Source organism: Phoxinus phoxinus, assembly GCF_949152265.1.
Source record: "Phoxinus phoxinus genome assembly, chromosome: 12".
Classification (NCBI taxonomy): Eukaryota; Metazoa; Chordata; class Actinopteri; order Cypriniformes; family Leuciscidae; genus Phoxinus; species Phoxinus phoxinus.
Genome location: NC_136887.1, coordinates 5,363,681 through 5,369,428, shown reverse-complemented (window position 1 = coordinate 5,369,428; position 5,748 = coordinate 5,363,681). Strand labels below are relative to the sequence as shown.

General features: G+C 35.2%; 1 long non-coding RNA gene across 1 annotated transcript; it reads right to left on the bottom strand.

Moving 5' to 3' along the window:
- Positions 1-692: 692 nt before the first annotated feature.
- Positions 693-2,411, bottom strand: LOC307008665. Its single transcript, XR_013799873.1, has 3 exons — positions 2,123-2,411; positions 1,072-1,119; positions 693-861 (listed from the first exon to the last, which is right to left on the bottom strand). It is a non-coding gene; the product is annotated as an uncharacterized lncRNA (long non-coding RNA).
- Positions 2,412-5,748: the final 3,337 nt, after the last annotated feature.

Sequence of the window (5,748 nt, the reverse complement as noted above, 5' to 3'; positions counted from 1 at the left end):
TTATATATGTAGTTATTACAGTATATAAATCTATAGGTAATAATATTATAATGCAACTCCAGAATAACTGCAAATCAAAAGACAATCCAAACAATGTTCTTGTAAAAAAAATGTTTTTATTAATCAATTACAATCCTGAAAATTAAAGAACACAATGTTAATTACCTACAATGTTTTATTCTGAAAACAACCTTATGTCAATAAACTCCATGAATTACTTCACTCCATTCTTAATGGTACAATTTATATATTGCTGTTTGTACATATTAATCGAGTATATGTATGTGCAGTGAATACAAATACTTACAGCTGTGTGTGTGTGTGTGTGTGAGTGAGAGTGCAAGTGATTGTAGATGTACAAATGTCTGTGTGTGTGTGTGTGTGTGTGTGTGTGTACAAACGTCTGTACAGTATGTGTATGTTTGAGAGTGTATGATTATGTTTGTGTGTCTGTGAATGTGTGAGTAAGTGTGTGTTTGATTGTGAATATCAGTGTGTAGCTGTACAAACATCTCTGAGTCTGTGTGTGAGAGTATGTGTGTGTGTGAATGAGCATGTATATGTGTGAGTGTGTGAGTATGTGTCTGAGTTTGTGTAAGTGAGTGTATGTGTAAGTGAGTCTGTGTGTATGAGTGTGAATATTAATATGTAAGGGTGTGTGTGTGTGTGTGTGTGTGTGTGTGTGTGTGTAGGTGAGTGTAGCTGTACACATTTCTGTGAACTTTTGCATGTATGGTGCACATTTAAGAGAGAGGTTGAGAAACTGCATGACTTAGCTGTAGCTGGACATACTCTAAAACTTGGCTGGGATGACTTTGGAACTGTACTGGAACCTGGCGAAGATTGGACTGATGACCAAAACTGAAAAAGACATGACACACAAAAACAAGTATGACAAAACCTGTTAGCCACGGCACCAATAATGATGAGCAGACAGTGTAAGAGAAAAATTGTAAAGAAAATTATGTAGAAATAACAAAAGCAGCCAATTTAAAACGTTTTTTTTTTTTTTTACCTTTAAATTTTAAAACTTTAAGTTCAAAGCATTGTATTAAAATGGCTAATACTTACAGAAAACTCCTTCCCAGGCTGCAAATACAATTGTCCCACACTGTAGAGCTGTAAGAAATCAAAATAAATATTAATCAGTTAACTGTTATGAGTTGCTTGTTGAGGACAAATATTTTATACATCTGCTTACAATACATCTAACGTTAGGTTAATAAAAAAATGAGCTTCACTTCACCTCTCTGAATATTCTAACTTGTTTTTTTGGCATGCATTTTACTTGTCTTTGTTGCCTGATAGTTTTTTTTTTTAACAATGGTGCAGCTACACCTTAATTCATATTTTTTATTATTATAATAATATTTTTTTGTCATTACAAATCACAATGCTAAAGAACTGGGTCTCCCGCCTGAATAGAAATTACGTAAAAGGCTATACTGGTACCAATAGCCTATCTCTCTAAGCCCAAATCACCCATTTTGCGTTGCAAAGAAAAGTGCAGTATTTTTATGCCTTGTTTTCACGTGTTTTTGTGTCTAAACGATTTAACGTTATTCAATTTGATCCCGTATTGATCATACAAGTTCGTAAAATCACAAAACCATCAAGTTCGTCATGTGGGGAACGGACTGCAATAACAGTTTGAGCAAAATGTATGTAACGTTAACGTTATGTCTATTATAAGTGCTTGTTTTTACAACTGATAGGCTCGGATGTTATGAAAAGGATCTCTACAGAGATAAAAGTTAACGTTAGACATTTTTGTTATCATAAATGTCAAATGCAGTCATTTTATCTCGCAGACCATCGTAAAACACATTGAATTAAAACTCGACAGAAACAAAAAAACACCTCGATTTGTCTTTCCACCGTTGCAACAATCACCAAGTCTGGTTTAGTCGAAATAAATCGTAAGGTAACGTTAATTCACGGAGTTAGATTTGAAAATGTCGGGACAAGCTGCGGGGTGAAAGAGCAGATCTAACGTTAACTAACGGTGTTTTTGCAACTATCGCTGGCTAAACTTCCACTGCACTGTCATTTCACATTAAAAGCTATGTACACTATAGCGTAAAATCCCAAAACCTAATTATAAAAGTAAAAATGAACTTACCAAATTTCCAGATATCCGCAGAGTGAGATATCCATCCAGTAAATGGTCTGCTTGCAGTTGTGCTCTGACGTCAGTCAGGCGGCGCGCGCGCTCTCTTTACAGCAACTCTGTATTATTGCCTGGCATATTACAGCCAGGTTACAGCAACACTAAAATATACTGTAAAATGTTCCCGCCCAAACAAAATGACCCAGAATGCAATGCAAATTACGGTATTTTACTGTAATATATAAATGCAGTTTTGTACTGTAGGTTTTTACAGTACTGTGCTGCTAAATCTACAGCGACATTTAACAGTGCAATTACAATGTTGCTATAGCTACCATAACTGTTATTTGAACTAGTGAGTTAAAGTCAAATAAAACAAAGTCTTCCATTTAAAAGCAGTTTCCACCACAGTGAAATAAAATATGTAAATATTATGTAAAAAACGTGATTCTGTAAGTCATAATAATGAGAAACTTTCTATAATTATGGCTTAGTATGTCATAATAATCTGAATATTTCTTATAAAATACAGAAAAAACTGAAACATGAAAAGTGACCATAATTAACAAAGCATTATGAATCGTTCACTTACGGTTTGCAATAAAGCTGCTGCTGTACTTTACTCTTCTAATTGTCCTGTTGTTGGAAGACTCGCGCGCGTGGAGTAAAGTTAGCGCACATCTGTGTACTGTATCCAGTGTAGAGGGCATCATTGATTATAATGGCTTCTATTTGCGTCCAGCAAGTGTGTCATCCTTTATAAGCAATTGAATGCCAGTGCTGCGATGATTTAAAACTATTGGTCGATGTCTTGTTATGGAGGCAGGCATATCCAAATTCAAGTCCCTCAATAGAGGGTATCCAGTGACGTTCACGTTTCCCACCAGAACACACTCCCTCAGCCGGACTGAGTGGCTGAAGAACTGCTGCATTACTGGATTTAACAGGCAAACTGCAAAACGTGAGTAAAACAAACAATTATCAATTTAAACTAAAGGTTGAACTCGATATAGTGTTTCCTGACATTTATATGAGTGTGATTTCGACGCCAGGCAAATTTGCCTGTGAACACTTTATATAAAAACAATAGGTCTAAATCCGTGTGATCACTTATATAAATGTTATATATATGTTATATTCATATTATCCAGCCCTAAAACTTAAATAGTTTTTTGTCAGTGTTTATTTAAAAATGTCCTATTATTCAGCATATACGATGGTGAATATTAAATTGATGAGTTGTGAATACAATATATAACAATACAATATATAGGGTAGGGTATGATTTTACCGGTATATTGACACAAAATGATAACTGCAAATCCACCTTTCACTGCCTGGATCCAATTGTTTCTGTGTTTTGCAGCGATTCATTTGCATCTCTGTTCTGAAGCTTTTGGCTCTGAAGCTTTTTCCCGGTTTAGATGTGTTTTGTGTGTTTTTCGCGGCATTCACGCTGAAAACCAATGCTGCCACTCAGTGTGTGTAACTACAGTCACTCCGGCTGACGGTGACGTCATGTGCATACCATCTACAGTATATCCAAACAAGCTCTTATTGGAGATTAATTAAATTAATGCTTTGTTTATAATGAGGACATTTTAAGATTAAACATTTTAATGGTACATAGACCTCTAATATGTCAAAAGATCAAGGCAAATGTCATGACCCCTTTAAGAATGTTCTTAATTTCTTTCTTAGGAAGGATTTTGTGGCCGAAATGAAACAGAAAAACTGTATTGTGCACTTTGGCTTGCAGTGTGATCCTAGCGTCTAAGATTTTACACTTTGAAAAATATTGCAATGATGAGATGAAATCAAGTACTTTGTACACTTTCTGAAACTTTGAAGAGAAAACTTTGGGCAGATGTTTGATGATGCTCTCTAAAGACTCACATCTGCATTCAGAATAAAGCTGGAATCAGCAGACACATCAAAAGAGATCAGTGCTCTAGAGATTTCTTTAGCAGGTAATGCTGTTGCCTTCAAAGGAACAGAACCCAATGCTGACTTCTCTTGGATCTCATTCCAAACCAGCATTTGCAGTTTGAGGTCATTGGGTTTTTTTAGACATAGATTTCTGATCCAGTATCATAATCCATTGTTTCTGATCCATATGGCTCACAGCCCACACTGAAAACAGTGTAACAACCATGTCATTTATTTAACTGTATATAAAAATAAAAAAGTAGTGTATTTTCAAATTGGTCTAATACAAAATTATGGTTTCCGGTTTAGTTCAGAAATAAAAAAAAACAATTAGTTGAAGTAGTATTTTCACTGTGGATGTGCAGAACACAAACTACATTTACTGACATCAGAAATGATTGTGGGGTTTATTCATCTGTTTATATTTTTATTATTATTTTAAAAACTAATCAATGTGTCTGTAACAAAAAAATAATAATAATTTGGTCCAAAACAGTGCTCATGTTTTTTTTTTTAAGTTACTGGCATCAAAATGACTTCCCACAGCATATTTTCCAATTTGTGTTGGAGGACAGCATTAGATGACAATTAATTCATGTGACAAATCTCCAAGCATTCCCTAATGAAGGCAGCCCATCTTCCTGGAAGCGTTTCAATGTTTACGACAAGTTTTATAATTCATCACATTCTCATTAGTTTATAATGGCATACATGTGACCATTGTAGCGCAGTTGAATGATTTATGTGATCATAAGGGAAATTTAGCATTTACCTGCAAATTTAGCTGAACAAAATAGACTTGTTTTTTTTCCTGGAACAGGAATGCAAAACAAAGAGCCGTCTCAGCTGACACATCAACGACTTCAGAACAACACGCATAATTACTCGCGTAATAACCTGAGAGTGCTCTGTACACTAGGTCAGGGGTTCTCAAAAGGCAGTCTAAACCTCAACAGTTGCTGCTATACTTCAGCTCTCGAGAAGGAAAACACTTCAGAGGCTCAATTGAGAAAACAAGTCTGTAATTTTCTTTCAGAGCAATTTTGTTCATAAGGTTGGGGTGTCTATGAGGAAGGTATATGTTATTTTGGGCCTCTAATACTCAAGAAGAGATAAGAGCCACTGCACTGAATGACCTTTTCATTTCTAAAAGAATAGCGTTACCCTAAAAGTCAACATGGCATCAAAGTTTGCCCAATTTTTGGGGATTTCCAACCCGATCTCACGGCAAATTCGTACGAATTTTCCGAGGTGGCTAATACGTACAAATTCATATGACCTCACTCAGGGGTTGGGGTTTCCTCATCGTGTCACCTTACTCTTGTGGCTTATTGGTTAAAGTTAGCCAATAACAACCCAGCTAGGTTCTCAGAACGTTCTGACAAGTTATGAACAAAGATTCTTCCTGGAACTAATAGAATGTTTTATCTGTTCTTTAATAATGATCTCAAGAGGTTTGCACAAAAACGTTATTTATACATTGATCATGGAACGGTTTTCTGAAATATTTTAGTTGGAAGTTCATTAAATGTTTTTATGTTACTACTTACCATTTATTTCAGAACGTTCAGAGAACATTCAAAAGTAGCATTCCCATAATGTTACCAAAATGCTAAAATTAAACATTTAAGGAAAACAAAGTTTTTTAGAACATTCAAAAAACTGGCGGTGCGTTCATAATCGCATACTGTCTGAGTTGGTACTACATG